This window comes from Pinus tabuliformis, chromosome 6 (assembly GCF_031772625.1).
Source record: "Pinus tabuliformis cultivar Carrire ecotype Pingquan chromosome 6, CPIR1, whole genome shotgun sequence".
In the NCBI taxonomy this organism is placed as follows: domain Eukaryota; kingdom Viridiplantae; phylum Streptophyta; class Pinopsida; order Pinales; family Pinaceae; genus Pinus; species Pinus tabuliformis.
The window spans coordinates 1,332,217,221-1,332,238,480 of NC_142292.1; positions in this window are offsets into that span (position 1 = coordinate 1,332,217,221).

The window sequence follows — 21,260 nt, forward strand, 5'->3', positions numbered from 1 at the left end:
ACTTGGAGGAAGCTCTTCTCCTCCAACTTAGTCTCCTGGATCAGTAGGATATCTGGGGTTTCTATCCTAATCAAAATTTGCATTGCTTCCTCTTTTTGCTTGCTCTCCAACCCCCTGCAATTCTAGGAGACAATATTCATTATTTACCTTTCTGAGATTGGGTGGCCCCTTTGGGCCCCTGTCCATGACTTCTTGTAATCTTTGGTGTTTTTGCTAGCAACTTCTCCAAAGTTGGTTGACTGCCTTGGAGTTTGTCTTTATATGTTTCTCACTCTCTTTTTTCCTGGTCAGACTTCCTTCCTCTTGTCAATCTATGGGACAATGTTTGGGAGTCACCTATTTCTCCTTCCTCCTCAAATTCTTCTGAATCTTGGTCTTCCTCTTCCATATCTGTGGCCTTTCCCTTAGGGCTTACTGCTACACTCTCGCCTTGCCTGGAGTTTTCAAGGATCTCTTTCTCATTTGTCTCCTTCTGTTACTATTCTATTTCTTGCACTTCAATTGAGGCTAAGGAAAGGGGGGCGAACACATTCTCTTGTGCCCTTGGATGCTAATCTTGGCCACTTGAAGAAGGCTGCTACCCTTTTCCCTTTGAAGCTCCAAGAGGGTTTGAAGGTTTAGGGTTATCCCTTGATCTTTTGACCTGCTTCCATCCTTCTTCCTTTCCTTGCGCTGCCTCTTCATTTTTGGTATAATTCTTGGCAAAATGTTAGTATTCCTGACACTTGCAGCACTTGATAGGAAGCTGCTCGTAATCAAGTTTTTGCATGAGTCCAGCTTCCTACATTTATCTTTATAGCCTCCGGTAGCCCCACTTCTAGATCCACTTTGACACAGATGCTAGTGCAGTCATATTAATCCTTGGTACTTGCAAAATCTATGAATTTTCCCAGTGCATTACCTATATGTTGGAGGGAATCCCAGTTCCAACAATGTACAAGAAGATTTAGAAGTCTTACCCACATTGGAACTGCCGATGAAACATATTCAGCTGTATCAAAATTGGGAGTCCATATATTCAAATAGAGACCTTAAGGGCCCATAAAATAGGGTCCATTCCTGAAGATTAGATCCTTGTCTTCTTTTGAAATAAACTCAAATAGGAAGTAGCCTCGCCCTAGAAAATACGAGGTGACACTTTGCTTGATTAATGGTCTCCAGTTCCTGTAGATCCAAGCTTCCGTGGCTTTGGGAGAAGGCCAAAGGCTAGTGAACTGTCCTACCAGGGCCCTCTCTACCAGCGACAGAGCTACCTTGATTGGCCCCTCTAGAGGAAGGGAGACCTCTGGTATATTTTCTAGCTTTTTAACAAACTTCGAAGCACTCGGTTTCTTCTTGGCTGGAATCGAAGCCAGAAGAGTCTTGAACGCAACATCTTCAGCCTTATGGGAGGATGGAAGACTGATGGGAGGAGCCTGGGATGAGCCCAACTCATCCATGGTAGAGGGGCGTAGCCCTAGCGCGGCCAACCAACCCGTGAGAGCATGCAACAGTTTGCAGAGCTCGAGGAAAAAAAGGGGTAGCCTTGTTAGGGCCATAATGTTTTCCTTATTTCTCTATTTTAGGAATTCTTTAGTTGATTGGAAAGAGAATTTTCAAAATGATTCAATTGATCTTTAATAAGCATCAAATTTTTGAAATTTTCATGGGTTCGACCCAAAAAATGTTCCAAAAGTTTGGGATCCAAAAAATATGACCACTATCAATAGTAGGGTCACTTCTTAGATGCCTTAGATAATCACCTAGATCAATATTCCCCCCTTGAGTAGTAATTATCTTCATTACATTAATTTTTTCTAACAAATAAGGAAAACTTCAATGAATATAGTTCATGGTAAACCACTTTATTAGGTTAAAAAAATTCCATGATTTGACAGTCCAAAAGATTATATATTTTGTCGACAAGTAATCTCCAAGTTAACATCCATTATCTACTCCATTATAGTTTTCTCAATGCACTCAAATTTGAGCTAGCACAATGATTTTTCACCTTTGAGGTATCCAACAGACGTGGAAATTATGGTGTAAGAAATCCATTAAATAAATGACAAGGCATGAAAGGGTATAAGATTTAATTCAAAAACATTCTCACCCACACTGTTGGTGATGGTGTAAGGCTTCTATTAGATTCTTCCATGAGGGCGTATGATCTATATTTCTTTCCACAAGTGTACCCATCCCTTGTCACCAACCTCAAACTTATATGTGACCAAATGTTGATCATGTCAATTGATAGGATTTCTAATTAATTTTTAAGTGTTTAAAAGATAACTTTGAAAAATTGTTCATTTAATTGCTAATCAGGGAGAATTTTAAGTATGGAAATTTATCTTAAAGTTTAGAATATGTGGTGAATCTTACTAGTCCCTAATATGAAAAATATAAAATGTTTGGCAATATTTCCTTAAAAGTATTCGAATTTCTAGTAATGTTATATAGCCTGTATAAACTTTTGGCAATTTTTAAGGTGAACTTATTTTTTACTATAAAATGTGGGCGAATCATTCTTAGAAAAAATGGAAATTGGAAAATCTTTTTTTGGGAAAAGGCATGGAAAATTAGCCCACCTACAAATATATTTTTTTATAGGAATGAGTATAGATTCTATTAACTCAGTGACTATCATAGAAAATACTCGAGAAACTTTACTTTTTTTTTGTTCTTCATGCCCGATGTCTAATGTCATCTGTTGACAATTTTGAAGCGCTACATAATACCTCAAAATTAATTACATGTCCTGAGCTATACAATTGATAGAAAATTTCTAACAAAAACAAATTTGACAACCATACATACTTCAATTGGGTTATTTGCTTCCTCCATTGATGGCATGTTAAGATCCGAACATTGTCTTCCTTGGCTTCAATTTTCATTGCCATCATCACTTAGTCTAGTAGTCAACATTTAAACATGCTCTTATCATTCCACTATCTATTGGAAAAGCGCCTCTATTTCATCATCTTGTGGGGCTACCTTTTTTGTTAGGTCTTGGAATTTCTCCATCTATTTCACATGTGCCATCATCTGATCCTTGAGCTTTAGGTTTATCATGATCTGATCGAGTTGCATGACATACATTTTCTTCTTTAACTTATTAATCTTGTCTTAATAACTGCATCTAACATATTAGGCGCATCGAATTATTCCCCTAGCATCTGCCTCACATCTCTCTACTATGAAATTAACACTTCCATTGTTCATCCTTTTCTACAAATACCCCCCCCCCCCTCTTAGGTTGGGTTGTCAGTGGTGCAAGTCACCTTTCTCCCAAGCATGTTAGATGCTCTACTTGAATACATAGAGCCCATACAACAATGCAATTTGATTGACCAATAATGCAGTGCCCAGACTAAAGTGCAGTGATGCAACCAATAATCACAAAATCCAAATTTGTTTCAATGTTTTTAAAATTCACCAGACAATACCGCCCATGAATTCCGCTGTCTGTCCAAGGAATTTTTATTTACAGAGACCAATATGGATTGTTGTGTTCCTAACCACGCCTTTAGTAAATTGTCGACTAGAACATTTCTTTTAGAATATAGCCTAGACACTAAGGTGGTGAAGACGTCTTCCTGTTATGAAATGACCGTAGACCAATCATTCCTCAACCACCTTTGTTACACAGTAATTTGTCACCATCCCTGTTACTCCTCTTGTCGTACCTTGGAGGACTCATCCCGGGAGTTATAAGAAGTGACAAAGTCTAAAAACACTTGCATTATGTTCCCCTGAGTAAGTACTCCATGTTCCCTGAAGAAACCTTCTGCAGATCATCCCTAAAAAGTGCTCTTTTTCCATTGGCGCAAGTCCACAGTATCCTACCCACGCCAATGATGGAGATCCTCAAAAGAGGGCGCGACCATTGGCGCTCTGCCTTAGAACAACAGTCGCGCCAACCAAATTTAGTCGTGCTTTTTGCCTTAACGCACGTCCGACGGTTTTTTCCTTCATTACATGGAGCTTTTCTGAGGATAAAAAATCAGTCTTTTGTCGAGCTTTATCCATCTTTATGGCTTTTGAGGATAATGCTAATCCGCAAAAGGTGTCCCGGTTCATCGTATCCTCCTCCCTTCTTCATCTATATAAGCTTGTCATTATGCATTGGACAAGCTAGAGTGTTGGTGTTAGTGTTATGCTAGTGATTTGGTGATTGAGTTATAGTAGTGATGATTATTGGTCATGGAGTGTTAGATGTTGAGTTCTTGGAGGAATGCTAGTGAGTGTTAGAGAGGTTATGCTGCCGGAGAGGAGATGCATGTCAAGACACATATAGTTATTCGCCCAGCCAGGAGAAGGGTCGACGTCAGAACAATGGTTGTAACTTTTCCTGTTTATTAATTGATGAGCGACTGCTATTATAGTTCCAATCTCATTATCTGTCATGGTGATATGCTGATTTATTTCCTTTCTGACTGAAATATAGTTGTGCCTTGGTAGTTTCTATGTTGGTATCTGTCTCTTCCTTTGCATGTGCAGGTGTTCGTTTATGATCTGTTGGAGCAAGGGAGTGAGGATATCAACTCTGCTTCAATCATAGCGTTGGACTCCAGGTTAGTCTTCTTGATTCACCTTTGATGCATAACTAGGAACTTGCGTAGCAGCGTGGTTTGTTTGTGGCTAGTTCTGTGATAGGCTAGTGGGATCGCCTCTGTCCGCAGAGGGGATTTACCTTACCAACAACCTTGCATAACCATCCATTACTAGAATTAAAATTCTTAAGCAGGAACTTTCCCCAGGAAAGTAGTCATAACCTTCACTTGCGACACTTTCTCCATAAGTAGAGATATAAATTAGAATGCCATCCTAGCTAGAATTGGTGGTGCAGTGGTAAATAAGGCTTCTTTCCTTAAATCCCACATGCATCTAGCATTATCTTAGCATGACTCCCCATAATTTCCACTCCCTTGATATCAATCAACATTATGGGTGGAGGTCCGATGCCAAGATTGTAGTTTGGTCATGAAATTGAGCTTTTTCCTTATGTATCCTAAGGGATTATGTCATCTGCATGTTATGAACCTACTTGGGGTGCAATGATCTGTCAGGTTGCCTTCCATTTTTTTATTATTATTTCATTTACCAACATTAGGCTTATAATTATGGGCCTTATAAACACAATTACCAACCAAATGGGAACTGTACTGGGTTCTCACTTTTTTAGAGGTTGCAAAAAATCATCCGATTTTGAAAAATGTTGATTTAGAATACACCTTTTCTTTTTTAGCATATTTTTGATAGTTTAAATTTTCTTATTTATTAACTTAGACAATTTTTTTTAAATGTTAGTGATTTTCATGCCTATTTTGAAAAGTGTTGATGTAACATCAAACCCATTTTTTTGGGCTTATTTTTGACACTTTAAATTTTCTTATGTATTAAGTATGGATAAATTTTTTAAAATGCTTTTGATTTTCATGGTGATTTTAAAAATTGTCGATGCAAAATCAACTTTTTTTTTGGTGGCATATTTTAGAAACTTTAAATTAACTTATGTCTTAAGTCTGTATGTTTTTTTAAATGTTGGTTATTTAACCATTTTCAAGTTGTCTTCTTCTTCTTGAGATGTTTTTTTTTTAAGGGTTTTCAAGTTTGTGTTTTTATTTTTGCTTACAATGTTTTTTTGTAATGAACTTTTCTATTTTTTTTGCAAAGTTAAAAAAATGATAGAAATAATATTTTGAAGTAAGGATTTTTTATATATTTATGTATTATTAATTAATACTTCAATACACATAAAATAATTGTCACTAATAAGATAATAATTTTGAACATTTGAAAAAAATAGCGAGAGCAGCATTGAGACAACCTAACATTGGGGAAACACCTCATGTTGATACTAAGATCTAGAGGCTACCGATACTCAAGAATGCCCCACCTCATGAAACCAACCAGGCGTCATTGTCTCACACTATGGATGATATTTACACCGACACCATTTATTAGGTTAGCACTAGTTTCACATGTAGTATTTTCACCAGTAACTCTCATAGTTCTGAGACATGTCCTATGTTACAAACATTTCGACAACTTAGAATTCAACACCAACCTCACATTAAGGAAGATACATTGGCTCCTTGGATGCTGACGTTATCACAAGAACCCACTCCCACACACCATCAATTCACCATTATAGAAATTCTACCACCACCTAATGCTGATGACACTCGACATCACATACGATTCATTTCCTCTTTCGTAGGAACCATGATTCATGTGGTTTGCTAATAATTTTTTGGTGTTGAGATTTCTAAATGCACCACAATGGTGGCACCATCACTAACTGTGTAGACCCATCCCATTTGAATATTGTTAAATTCACTAGGTTCTATGGAATCAACCATCGAATCATTTACTTGCTCGTCTTTCACCACAGTAAAAACGAAACTTCTCTCTCATGACCTCATGCAACCTAGTTCAACGCTAGATAATATTTTTCACTCAGACAAAGATATTCTTGAGGCCATGATGGAGCTCAAGTGTCCTTGGGATTCCATAAGACATGATGAGCCCCAAATTTGGTAACATTTTGGGCTCATTTGGCCTAACTACCCTTGCTGCATCCTTCATTTTTCATAACTTATGCATCATTTTTTAGTATGTTTATGTCATTTGTACGAATAAGGGTAGTAACTATTCCTAGGTGGCTAACACGTGCTCATTTCAGGGTTTTTTGACACATGTTGGAGCAAAACCGAGCAGACAAGGACTAGGAGACAGCCAAGCTGGGGTTGAGGATTCGTAGGGGGGTTGTCTACGACATTAAATAGCCTTCCTCGGGATCTTCACCCCCAACTCCGAGCTCCAAAAGCCACCAAAACCAGATCTAGAAGGCAGCCAAACAGATTTTGTGGAAGCAGTTGTTCACTCCCAGTTTGGTCAGCCAAGTCCCATAAATTTAGGAGGCCATCTTGGGCCTCGTGATGTATAGATGATAAGGCTTCAGCCTTCGAAGAGGAATTTTGGAAAAAAATTTGCACATTCTGCACTACAAGCTGCCAGCTCTGTTTTGTTCTTTTGTAGCCATTATTGGCATAACTCTTGACTTATGATTATTATTTTTTAATGGGAAGCAGTCAGATTTGATCTCAGCTCTGAGTTTCTAGAGGAGCCATAGCTCTCGGGGTTGGGCCCAACCTGAGAGCCTAGGGCCTCCTTCTTTGTATTGATATCTTTCCTTTCAGCATTATGATTTTCCTTGTATGCATTTGAAACACAGTTTATTGAGTTAGATTTCGTTGTGTGGTTAAGTAGGTCATTGTTGAAAAATAGAGTTGCTTCAGATGTCTAGAATAGATTAATGAGATAAGAATTGATAAAAGCTCCATAAAAGGGTTGCCTGCACTCTCATTTTCACCTCTTCCTAGGGGCTGGAATTGCAGACAGTGCTGCCCAACAAAAACACTAGTTTTCTCACTCATGCAATCTCTGGTGAAATGTTTTCGTTTGTAGGAGTTAGTCATGCGTTCAGATCTTTTGGAATGTTTCTTTACTTAAGTGTTGTACATGGTTCTCTTTAGGAATAAAGCTGTTGTTCATTGGTTTCATTAACAGTTAGGATAGATCAGTTAATGTTTTGATTGTGTGCAGGACGTGGTTGATTTGGTTAAGTATACACTGTGCGGTGCATCTCCATCACTCTCTCGTCCATCTAAGCTTCGTCCAGGCCAACTGCTCCACCTCCAAGTTAGGTCCCTTGTCTCACAACTACTCTTTTGCCCACGTCACCCTACCTTCTTGGCCTTCCATTGCCTCAGCCCTCTTTAAGACAAGCTAGCTTTCCACACCCTCTCATCACTTCATCCCTCTGTCACTAAGTCATTGCAGACCCCTATCCTACCTCCCTATCCATTCATGCATCCTCTTTCACTCACCCATCATCCAAAATCCAATCGTAGAACATCCTGTAGAAATTCTGAAACATCCTGTAGAACCCCTGCAGACTTCCTGTAGAAGCTCACAAATGAGGTTTCTTGACAGCCAAACTTTGTGACACTCTCTGGAAGGGTGTTTGGGACTCCTTAGACCCCCTCTAAACCTTCCCAACCTTTTCCAAGCCTTTCTCCTCCTCGATCCACCCCTGCACAGTTAAAAGCACATACATGATAATTCAAAAACTTATTCAAAAATACAAAAAGATGTGTTCTTCAGATAGAGATAGCATAGGCATGTGCATTTTACCTTTGTAGAAGTAATGGCATCTTTTTCAATAGTTTGCATCCTTTCCTTTGCACCAGTAGGGTTAGTTGGTAGAATTAGGGTTTGCTAGGTTTGCGTTACTTCTTGGCTTTCAGTTTCTTTCCGCAAGTAGATTAGCTTCCTTTGAGTTAGCTTTCATCCATCAGTTAAAAAGATTCTTCTAAAAACTCATAGAAGTTGGCTTAAGGCCCTAGCGGACTTGTGCCAGCTGACCAAGTGACAGCTGCGGCAAGAGCTAGTACTTGTGCATACAGCACCGTCGCTTCCAAGTTTGTTACGAACTACCGGGTTGATAAAATTAAAGAAGGGAGTTCCAGGAGTTGTAGCATTATTGCTACAATACTAGAGCCCACCATCTTTTTGGCGCCGTTACCGGGGAAGCGTCAGAGTATTGGTGATTGCTGCTATTCTTCTATTTTCTACTACAACCTTCTGCTAAGTAGTTTATTTCATTTCCATTCTGCAATTTCATTTTCGCAAAATTAGCGTAGACATTTCCTGCTTTCATAGATTAGCATTTCAATTCCGCAATTTCATTTCTTGCTTTCATAGATTAGAATTTCAATTCCGCAATTTCATTTCCTGCTTTCATAGATTAGCATTTCAATTTCGCAATTACATTTCTGCAAGCGTAGATTAGCATTTCAATTCTGCATTTCCATTTAAGCAAGATAGTTAGTTGCAGTTCAATCTATTTTAGTTTTGCAGGTACCAGAGAAAAAAAACACAAAAGCAATCAAAAGTCTTTCTATTTCATGCCTCGTAGAAATCGAGATAAAACAGGCAAATTCTTACCCAACACCCCCACCACTTCACTGAGTCACCCTTCTCTCTTCTTTGGTGACAGTGATCCAGAAGAACCTATAGGCGAGCCTCCTGAGATATACGAAGATCCTATAATAGAAGAAGAGTTAGAGAACACTCCATCTGAAGCCATGGCTGACAATAGAAGAGAAGATGAGAGAATAGAAGGTGCCTTTCCCATCCGAGAGACCAATGGAGACATGAAAATGAAAAACATAAGCCCCTCCGCTTTACCTCACTTCCATGGACTGACTACTGAAGACCCTGATACCTTCCTGTTTGAGTTTGCTGTCCTTTGTCGAACCTATGACTATACCGAATATGAGCAAAAACTGAAACTCTTCCCCTCTACCCTTAAGGATGCAGCATTACGCTGGTTCATGGGCTTACCTGGGAACAGTATCACCACTTGGGCTCAGATGCAGCAAGCTTTCAATACCAAATACCGGGACTACTGTAGGTCCAAGGAAGCCAAGGGAGAAATCTTTCGGATGACCATGGGAAATGATGAGTCTTTAGAAGATTACGAGGAAAGGTTCCAACTTAGCTATAAACGGGCCAGGTGCACACTTGACCCTGAATCTCTCAAGTTGGTCCTGCTCCGAGGAGTCCCTGAAGACCTTCTAGATACCCTTCACATGCTCGCTGGAGGAGATATTTACCAACTACCTTATGAGGATATAAAGACTGTGTTTAGAAACCACTCTAGGGCAGCCCGGAAAAGAGGTAGAGGAAACCCCCTCTCAGCTAGTATTCCTTTCTCCAAACATGAGTTTGCAAATCAGTTAGAGGACCTCAAGAGTGAGGTGAGACAGAACATTGCCATGCAACTTGATACATTCCGAATCCAGCAGAAGAAAGAGGAAGCTGAGAGGGCTTTGGCTATCTTCTGCCCTAGGTGTACAAGGAAGCACCCTAAGAATGAGTGCCCATTACATTCGGTAGAGGTATGTTTCGTTTGTGAGGAGGACCACCCCACAAACCAATGCCCAACCTTACCTGGGCTTAAAGCCATGTACCAAGGAACGGAGGCACCCACTGAACCTCTCTATTTCCTCAACCAAAGGAGGCCACATGGACCTAGACCTTACCAGCAGGGGATGCAAGGGACATCCCAAGCTTATTATAGCCCCAACCAATCTGCTCCTATGCCTTCCTGGGGTCCCCCTGCTCATCCTTCTTGGTCTGTACCTTCCCCATGGTCTTACCCACCTCAATACCATACTCAGGCCACTACTCATTTGTTTCACTCACATGCCCAGCCACAGCCTCAGTGGAATGCACCTCAACCGGGGTGGAGGCCCCAGTACAATACTCCTCTCGCCATTTTGCCTCCACCACCAGCTCAACCACAACCATTACCTCCTGCTCCTCCAAGATAACCCCAAATTCCTGCTCAACCGAACCCGAATCCCAACAACCGACAGGCCCAGCAGGTATATACTGGGGAAACAACATGCCCTACCTATGCTGTGGAGATCCAGGAGATCAATCTGCGATCGGGGAAGACTCTTCCGGATCGCCAACCTCCTCCCCCAGAGGACGAGGAAGATAAACAGGAAAGTGAACCAAAAGCCATTCCACCCTTTCCTGAGAGATTAACAACAACCACACAACCCAACCTAGAGGAGGATGAGCTTCTGGGAGAACTCAAACAGTTGTGTGTGAAAGTACCACTTCTCCAAGCCATCAAAGATGTACCGATATACAACAAACTGGTTAAGGAAAAGTGTTTCAGACACCCAGGCAGGCGAAAAAGAGATGCCTCAACCATCAACGTCATAGGACAACTGTCTGATCTTATGTTGGGGCAAGTAATCTGCCCAAAGTATTTGGATCCTGGGAGTCCTGTAGTTGATGTCCACATCAATGGCACCATCATACCCCACACTTTGATTGATCTAGGGGTTGCCATTAATGTGATGACCAGAGATACCATGCTCAAACTCAACCTTCAGGGTTCCTTAAGAAATACCTCGACAGTCCTGCAGCTAGCAGATCGCTCCACCGTGACTCCCGAAGGGATTGTGGAGGATGTCTTGGTCTCTGTTGACTCTTGGGAGTACCCTGCGGACTTCTTGGTTCTTCAACCAAAGGCAAAGCTTACTGGATACCCCCTTATTTTGGGAAGGCCTTGGTTAGCCACTGCGGATGCTTACATAAGCTGCCGTGCAGGAAACATGACCATCAAAAATGGTCCTATGTCCAAGCAGCTAGTCCTATATCCTCCTGCCCAACCTCTATTAGAGCATGACTTACCACTTTGGTTGGAAGAAGGAGAAGAGGATGAGGTGTACTCTGCACCCTTGTGCACCTTAGAAACCACCAGGGGAGGTCCTCAAACCGAGGATGATTTGATTGAGACCTTGATTTAGAATCCACCTCCCAGTGCATTGTCCTTAGAGAAATTGGTGGAGGATACCCAAGCCAGCACCTTAGTGGACCTTTGTGTGACCAATCCAATCACTCCCAGAGTAAAAAATGTGGAGTTTGGCCCCGAGAGAACGTTAAAGATCAGCGCCTCCCTATCTCCTTCCCAGGAAAAGGAGCTGTGTAGTCTGTTGGCCAGTCATCTAGATGCTTTTGCTTGGAGCTATAAGGAGATGAAAGGAGTCCATCCTTCGGTCTGTACCCATCACATCTACATCAAAGAAGATTGTAAACCGGTCAGGCAACCCCAAAGGAGAATGAATCCAGCCCTTAAGGACATCATCAAAGAAGAATTGCAAAAACTGTTGGATGCAGGATTCATTTACCCCATCTCGGATAGCGAGTGGGTGTCCCCTCTGGTGTTGGTTCCCAAGAAAAACGGGAAGTGGAGAATCTGTGTGGACTACCGAGAACTGAACAAAGCCACCAAGAAAGACCACTTTCCTCTACCCTTCATAGATCAAGTGTTGGATGGACTGGCGGGAAAGAAGTTTTTCTCTTTCCTAGATGGGTTTAGCGGGTATAATCAGATCCAAATCAGCTCTGAAGACCAAGATAAGACCACCTTCACTTGTCCTTGGGGTACCTTTGCTTACCGAGTTCTTCCCTTTGAGCTATGCAACGCTCCTGCCACCTTCCAGAGAGCCGTCTTGAGCATCTTTTTTGAGCTGGTCCATGACTCGGTGGAAATCTATATGGATGACTTCACTCCTTATGGGTCCAACTTCCAGGAAGCATTGTCCAATCTGGGAAAAGTCCTAACCAAGTGCATTGAGATGAACCTGTCCCTTAGTCCTGAAAAATGTGAGTTCTTGATGACTGAAGGGACCGTGCTAGGACATACCATTTCTCGCCAAGGGTTACAGGTGGATCCTAACAAAATTGCTCTCATCAAAAAGGTTCCACCTCCTCAGAAGGAAAGAGATGTTCGAAGTTTCTTAGGTTTAGCTGGGTATTATAGGAGATTCATTAAAGACTTCAGTAAGCTAGCCTCGCCATTGTTTGGCCTCTTAGCAAAAGATGTCGAGTTTAAATGGACTGACGATTGTCATAGGGCTCTGAATGAATTAAAGGATAAGTTGGTGTCTGCCCCAATCTTGAGAGGTCCAAATTGGGCCCTACCTTTCCACATCCACACTGATGCCTCGAACAAAGCCATAGGGGCAGCCTTAGGACAAGTTGAACAAAAACTTCCATACACCATATACTTTGTCAAGAAAAACTTATCCAAGGCAGAACTGAATTATACTGTAACTGAGAAAGAATTCTTGGCCGTGGTCCATGCACTGAACAAGTTCCGACATTACATCACTGGCTATCAAACATTTGTACATACTGATCATGCTACAATTAGATATTTAATGAATAAATCGGATGTGAATGCTCGTATTATTAGATGGCTACTTTTGTTGCAGCAGTTTGATTTGACTATCGTTGACAAACCAGGTAAAGAAAATGTTGTTGCTGACTTCTTGTCTAGATTGGATTTACCTGCAGGTGAGGATGGAACAGTGGATGACCAGATGCCAGATGAACATCTGTTTTCTATCTCAGTACTCTCTCCATGGTTTGCTGATATAGCAAATTACCTTGTCTCAGCACAGTTCCCTCCGCACCTATCCTCAAAAGAGAAGAGCAGAATTGTAAAGAAGAGTGCCTCATTCACTTGGATCGGGGGCAACCTATTCAAGCTTGGCCCCGATCAGATCTTAAGGCGTTGTGTAAGGGAGGAGGAAGTCTTTAACATCCTTCTAACCTGTCATGACGGGCCTTGTGGAGGACATTTTGCAGCCAAAAGAACTGCCTTCAAAATTCTACAGGAAGGCTACTATTGGCCCACGCTGCATCAAGATGTCAGAAGATATATCAGCCAATGTGACCGATGCCAAAGGATGGGGAAACCGACTCCAAGGGACGAAATGCCTCTCCAACCTCAAGTGACTCTTGAGCCATTTGAGAAGTGGGGTATGGATTTTGTGGGTCCGATCGATCCTCCTTCAAGGCAAAGGTCTTACATCATTGTGTGCACAGACTACCTGACAAAGTGGGCAGAAACCAAGGCAATCAAAGCAGCGACAAAAGAAAAGGTGGCTGAGTTTTTAAGAGAAAACATCTTCTACAAATTTGGCTACCCAAGAGAGCTAGTCACCGATCAAGGAAGCCAGTTCACCTACAACTTAATCGAAGACCTACTCGCTCATCACAAAATCAAGCATAGGACTTCCACCCCCTATCATCCTCAAGCAAATGGGCAGGTGGAAGTCACCAATAGAGCATTAGAAGGGATCTTGACTAAGGTGGTGAGAAACAGTAGAAAAGATTGGGCAGATCGCCTGGTTGAGGCCACTTGGGCTTACAACACCACTTGGAAGACCACAACTGGCTTCAAACCTTATGAATTGGTCTATGGGAAGAGAGATTTGCTGTCAATTGAGTTCGAGTACAACACCTTGAGGATGGCAGCTCAGCTGGACCTAGATCTCAGCCATGCCCAACAAGAAAGGTTATTACAGTTGAATGGGCTGGATGAACACCGAATGCAGGCCCTTCTCCACTCAGAGGTGGTTCAACTTCAGAGGAAGGTATGGCATGACCGGCACCTCAATGACAAGCAATTCCAGCCGGGAGATTGGGCACTATTGTACGATTCCAGACATAAGGATTTTAAGGGGAAGTTGAGAACAAGATGGCTGGGACCATATGCAGTGGAGAAGTGTAATGACAATGGGTATGTTCTTATTCAGACCATTGATGAGGAAGCCATCCCCATGCTCGTCAATGGGCATCGACTAAAGATCTACAGGAAACCTCTTTCGAGGCACGAATTCATCAAAACTGTGGAAAAATCAGTGCTGGTCATAGAGAAGGGTTCTGCCTCTGTTTTGAGCATACCCTGAACATCAAAAAAAAAAAAAAAGAGAAGAAAAAATAAAGATCCTTGGGTGAAAACCTTTTTGAGGCTCCTAAGGCAGATGGTAGGGGTGAAAACCTCATTGAGGCGCCCCTGCTGTCTCTCTGAAAAAAAGAAGAAAAAAATAAAGATCCTTGGGTGAAAACCTTTCTGAGGCTCCCAAGGCAGATGGTAGGGGTGAAAACCTCATTGAGGCGCCCCTGCTGTCTCTCTGAAGAAAAAAAAAAAGAAAAAAGAAAAAAACCAAGAAAAAGAAAACAGAAAAAGAAGGGGGCAGAAACAGGAAAACAGGCTCAGGATTTGGAAATTCATGCAGGTTGTAGGTATTCCATGCTGGAAAGGAGGCCTCTCAACTCAAGGACAAAGGTCCCTACTATGCTACCAGATGACCTCACCAACACTCCCTCCAGAAACACTCATCTCTTCCAAGGTCTGGGCACGATTTGATCACAGTTTAGCCTTCTACAGGAAGCTACAGGACTTTCTACAGGAAGTTCTGTATTTCTACAGGAAACTTCCTGTAGAATCTTTGGACGGCCCAGGACCGACTGTGTGGAAGAATTTGAAGCCCGAAGTCCAATAAGGAGGCATGCAACCAATGTTTTTCTCCATCACCCACTGCTGTCGCCTCCTTCTACCACCCCTGCTGCCATACAATGGAAATACCTGCACAGTCAAATCAAAACGTTGGATTCTCAGAAGAAACAATTCTCAAATGGAATAAAGTATGCAGAGGCCCAATGTGCTACTTATCAAGGCAATCCGAGGACCCTGCAACCGTGACCGTGATTCCACCGTTTTGGCATGCACCCTAGGAGGAGAAACAGCTACAGGATATCCTACAGGAATCCTGTAGCAGTTGATCCGGCTAGAGCATACACCATGAAGGCACATGCAACTCATAAAGCTGGCGCATGCACCATCCGCAGCCAGGCAACCGGTCTCGTAACCAACAGCAGTCGGCAAGAAGGAACTCTCGTGCCTGTGCATGAAGCAGCAGCAAGCGGATCCGTCACCCTCGTCCTGAAGCATGAAAATAACGTCGCGACCGCACAGGTAAGTGCCTCACCCTGTTTCGTCAAATTACATGAACAATGCTCTAAAATGTGTGCGAGTATGGAAATGAATGGGTTGAGCAAGTCGGATAGCCATTCAACTGGCCACCACGACCAGTCCGATGGTCTCGTCCGATCCGGAAAGCGTTGGTTGTGTCAAACAAGACAGGAAATGGACACGTGGGAAGCGTCCAGTCGGGGAGAAGCGGCGATCTAACAGAAATGGCGGCGGTAGATATGCAGGGAATGATTAAGCGGTCAGGCAGACTTACAGTGGAATGATAGCAGGTGACGTCGTCCAACGGTCCGGCAGGGACAGCTCACCCCCGCGCCACGAGTTCCGCAGGGATTCAAATCCACCGGCTAGATCGTGTATGGCACTCCACTCATTTATCCTCAATCGCTTTGCAGTCGAGTAAGCATCCGAAATTTCCTGAAGACTGTTACTCCGAGTCCTCGGCTTGTTCAAACGTCCGGTGGTTGCACAGAAGGCCCAGAACCACTGACGCGCTCTCCAGAACCCATGCACGACTTCTACAGGAAGCTGCGCTACAGGAAGTTCACTGCTACGGAGGAAATTAAACTATTCACGTCAAAGGTGGCAAGTTGGAACGAGGTAAGCCTGAACCTAGTCCTCCCATGCAATTGGTTCGAAGGATGGCGAAGTCGACGTCCTAAAAAAGTAGAATTACAGTCTGTGCATGAATTTGCAAGCGTCGTCTTACTTCTGCTTGAGAATTGTCGTCGTAGTGTATATGTGGGGTTTTCTACAGGGTTTGGTTCATAATTGAGCCACTGTCAAGGCTCACCTGTAGACAATCGTGAATTTACAAACTGTGTGCATGACAGAGGCGTAATTCTGCGCTCTGTCTAAGGAAATCCCAAAGGTCCATCTTTTTAATACGCGCCAGCCAGCTCCGGATAACACAACAAGCTTTCACCATGCCCGATGGGTTCATTAGGAAAGAGTCGACAGACTCAAAGAAGCTACGGGAAAACCCTGAGGTGGTAGACCTGTTTTCTCGTGCACGGTGGATGTCGTTCTGTGACAAGCTTCAAGGTTACGATGACGAGGTGGCAAAAGAATTCCTGCGAGCTTTGAAGCCAAAATCAAAAACGCTGGCCGTTGTCAATTTCAGAGGTTTGAACCTCAGACTCATCCCACAGTTCATCAACAGAGTCACTGATCTCCCGATGGGGGTACCGTGGGATAAGGAGGAGAGAAAACTGGGCAAGAAGGCTAAGAAGGAGTTCTTTCTGTCGGAGGAGCAATTCTCAGAGGACAAGAACGGAGTTCGAAGAGCCAGCCTACAGCCGCTCTGGAGTGAGGTCAGCCTCCAAATTATGAAGTATATCACGTGCGAGGGGCGATTCAACATCGTGTATGGATACCATTTCCGACTGCTCACAGAACTTAGGCACCAAATGGACCTACCCTCAGAAAACAAGTTGAGTATTCCTTACTTCGTCCTGCAGTCCATGACTGAATGTGCAACCAAATTACGAGAGGGAACGCCAGACCAGGTAGCCCATCATGGGCTCATTAAGCTCCTCGTGGAGGATGCACTCCACACATACACCGTCCCTCTCTCGTGGGAAGCCTTTTGAAACTTGACTAAGGATGATGACATCAAAATTTTAGCTGAGGAGCTCACCTCCTCCAGCAGCGAGGAGAAGGAACCAATTCAAGCAGAGAATAAAGGAAAAGGCCAAGAAACCATGGCCAAAGCACCAAAGAAGGAACACAAGGGGAAACAAGAGAAACACCAGGCTGCCAAAACAGAGGATGACAAACCCACATTAACACCCAGGGAGAAAAGGTTATAGAGCAGGGTGGGAAGGACTGAACAAGTCCACATCAGTGAAGGCACCTCTAAGGAAACCTCAGCAAAGTCAAAAGACAAAGCACCCTCAGCCAAGCAGGCTAAAACGATGCCATCTGTTTCTACAGGAAAATAAAAAACGGCTTCTACAGGAAGCCAGAAATCAGCCGCTACAAGGCTTTCTACAGGAAGTCCTGAGAAAGGAACACAGAAGGGGAAGACGGCCGAAATCCTTGCTAGGGAGGCAACAGCTGTGCTGGCCACCCTAAGTACCCCTCCCAAGCCAAAGGAAAAACGAAAGAGGGAGACCCCTCTGTATTTCAAAGCAAGGAGAAGTGTAAGAATCAAAACAGGCAGGCCCCAACCTCCATCCAGCGACCCAATTACCATAGAAGACACCCCTACCTCACCAAGGGAGAGGTACCCCTCAAAAATATCAGTCACTTATGAGCGGGGGAGCCCGAAGACAACTGCCTGGAAGGAGAGAATGGAAAGGTTGGCTTCAAAAACCCCGCTACAGGATGCTGAGGCTGTTCTACAGGAAACATTGGCCAGGCTCAAGGAGACCGAAAGAATGGAAGGAGAGGCAGCCACATCACCACCAAGGGAAGACGGAGGAGAGCCACAGAGGGAAGAAGAGGTAGATCACATTCTAGAACCTAGCCCCCAACCAAGCTTGAGCTCGTATTATAAATTTTTGGAGGCTGGAAAAATTATTCCACAGAAATTCACAGTGCCGCTTTTCTTTGCGTTGGAGGAAGAAAGAGTGAGAACCCACACGTGGATGAGGATAGCTAAATCTAAAGGAGTAGCAGATATAGGCCCCTTGGAGGAACAACTCAAGGAGGCACTTAGCTATGGCCAAACACGTGGGAAACTGCCAGCAGGTATTCCTACAGGAAGAGAATGAGAAACTCAAACTGCAGCTACAAGAATAGAGGAAAGAAAGGGGCACAACATCAGAGGACACTATAGCAGAACCTCAAGGCAAAGAAGGACTGCAAGTTGGTCTTGGGGAACTAAACCAACATCTACAGGAAAGGGAATTGCAAGCACAAATCGAGATACAAGCTCTCAAACAACAGTTGCAACAAAAAGAGGCACAACTGGCCTGCATGGCCAGTTGGGCCATGGATGCTCTACAATGTAGACAACCGGCCAAATCTTATGGCCTATACCTACGGGACCAGTGGTTGCAATTCCAAATTAATGCATTGGCACAGAGGGGTATCTCCCAAATCCAAGACCCACAGCAGTTCACAGAGTTATGCAATAGCAGTTCAACAGAGGACAAGGCCAAGTTATCGGAGTTCTATCTCCATAATTTGGCCCTTGCTAATGTGACTTCATGGGATCCCAACACAGTCGTGGGAGATATGCAGTTGATGGCATTTGCCTCATGGTTGAACCATGAAGAAAAGAGAGCAGCAGAGGTCAAAGAGGTCATGAACCGAGAGTTACATGAACCACTGCTGATTAGAGCAGAGCCAGGGGACCCCACTGCATTGATATCAGCCCACCAACACTTAGCAACCGACTCTCAGGCTTTATTGAAATACATGGATCAACAGGCTCAGGCTATAGCACATTTCGAGGATATGGAGCGATTATTAGGGGACAATTGTGTTCATGCTTGCACCCGCCGGTGGAACACATTGTCCCACAGCCTCAAAATCAAGGAATATCACACTCCAACTCGAATGAGGGAAGCTCTAGTACGGGTGACCCTCTACAAGAAGTCCATACAGAACCTCCAAGCCAGCTGGATTGGCCTCAAGCTAAGCCCACCTTTGCTTTTGGGATTGATGGAAGGCAGCACAGAGAAAGAAGAGCATAAGCAGTGGGAAGAGGTGGAAAGGAAGGCTGGGTTCCATGACAGTGAGGAGGATACTACTTCAGAAGCCTGGGATGTGAGAGTGGCGGTGAAAGCAATGAAGGACGAGGAGATGGATTAGTTGCTCAGGGATGAGCAATCATTTTAGTTGGGGGGTGATGATGAGCCCCAAATTTGGTAACATTTTGGGCTCATTTGGCCTAACTACCCTTGCTCAATCCTTCATTTTTCATAACTTATGCATCATTTTTTAGTATGTTTATGTCATTTGTACGAATAAGGGCAGTCACTATTCCTAGGTGGCTAACACGTGCTCATTTCAGGATTTTTTGACACATGTTGGAGCAAAACCGAGCAGACAAGGACTAGGAGACAGCCAAGCTGGGGTTGAGGATTCGTAGGGGGGTTGTCTACGACATTAAATAGCCTTCCTCGGGATCTTCACCCCCAACTCCGAGCTCCAAAAGCCACCAAAACCGGATCTAGAAGTCAACCAAACAGATTTTGTGGAAGCAGCTGTTCACTCCCAGTTTGGTCAGCCAAGTCCCATAGATTTAGGAGGCCAGCTTGGGCCTCGTGATGTATAAATGATAAGGCTTCAGCCTTCGAAGAGGACTTTTGAAAAAACTTTTGCACATTCTGCACTACAAGCTGCCAGCTCTGTTTTGTTCTTTTGTAGCCATTATTGGCATAACTCTTGACTTATGATTATTATTTTTTAATGGGAAGCAGTCAGATTTGATCTCAGCTCTGAGTTTCTAGAGGAGCCATAGCTCTCGGGGTTGGGCCCAACCTGAGAGCCTAGGGCCTCCTTCTTTGTATTGATATCTTTCCTTTCAGCATTATGATTTTCCTTGTATGCATTTGAAACGCAGTTTGTTGAGTTAGATTTTGTTGTGTGGTTAAGTAGGTCATTGTTGAAAAATAGAGTTGCTTCAGATGTCTAGAATAGAGTAATGAGATAAGAATTGATAAAAGCTCCAGAAAAGGGTTGCCTGCACTCTCATTTTCACCTCTTCCTAGGGGCTGGAATTGCAGACAGTGCTGCCCAACAAAAACACTAGTTTTCTCACTCATGCAATCTCTGGTGAAATGTTTTCGTTTGTAGGAGTTAGTCATGCATTCAGATCTTTTGGAATGTTTCTTTACTTAAGTGCTGCACATGGTTCTCTTTAGGAATAAAGCTGTTGTTCATTGGTTTCATTAACAGTTAGGATAGATCAGTTAATGTTTTGATTGTGTGCAGGACGTGGTTGATTTGGTTAAGTATACACTGTGCGGTGCATCTCCATCACTCTCTCGTCCATCTAAGCTTCATCCAGGCCAACTGATCCACCTTCAAGTTAGGTCCCTTGTCTCACAACTACTCTTTTGCCCACGTCACCCTACCTTCTTGGCCTTCCATTGCCTCAGCCCTCTTTAAGACAAGCTAGCTTTCCACACCCTCTCATCACTTCATCCCTCTGTCACTAAGTCATTGCAGACCCCTATCCTACCTCCCTATCCATTCATGCATCCTCTTTCACTCACCCATCATCCAAAATCCAATCGTAGAACATCCTGTAGAAATTTCTGAACATCCTGTAGAAATTCTGAAACATCCTGTAGAACCCCTGCAGACTTCCTGTAGAAGCTCACAAATGAGGTTTCTTGACAGCCAAACTTTGTGACACTCTCTGGAAGGGTGTTCGGGACTCCTTAGACCCCCTCTGAACCTTCCCAACCTTTTCCAAGCCTTTCTCCTCCTCGATCCACCCCTGCACAGTAAAAAGCCAGTTAAAAGCACACGCATGATAATTCAAAAACTTATTCAAAAATACAAAAAGATGTGTTCTTCAGATAGAGATAGCATAGGCATGTGCATTTTACCTTTGTAGAAGTAATGGCATCTTTTTCAATAGTTTGCATCCTTTCCTTTGCACCAGTAGGGTTAGTTGGTAGAATTAGGGTTTGCTAGGGTTTGCGTTACTTCTTGGCTTTCAGTTTCTTTTCGCAAGTAGATTAGCTTCCTTTGAGTTAGCTTTCATCCATCAGTTAAAAAGCTTCTTCTAAAAACTCATAGAAGTTGGCTTAAGGCCCTAGCGGACTTGTGCCAGCTGACAAAGTGACAGCTGCAGCAAGAGCTAGTACTTGTGCATACAGCACCGTCGCTTCCAAGTTTGTTACGAACTACCGGGTTGATATAATTAAAGAAGGGAGTTCCA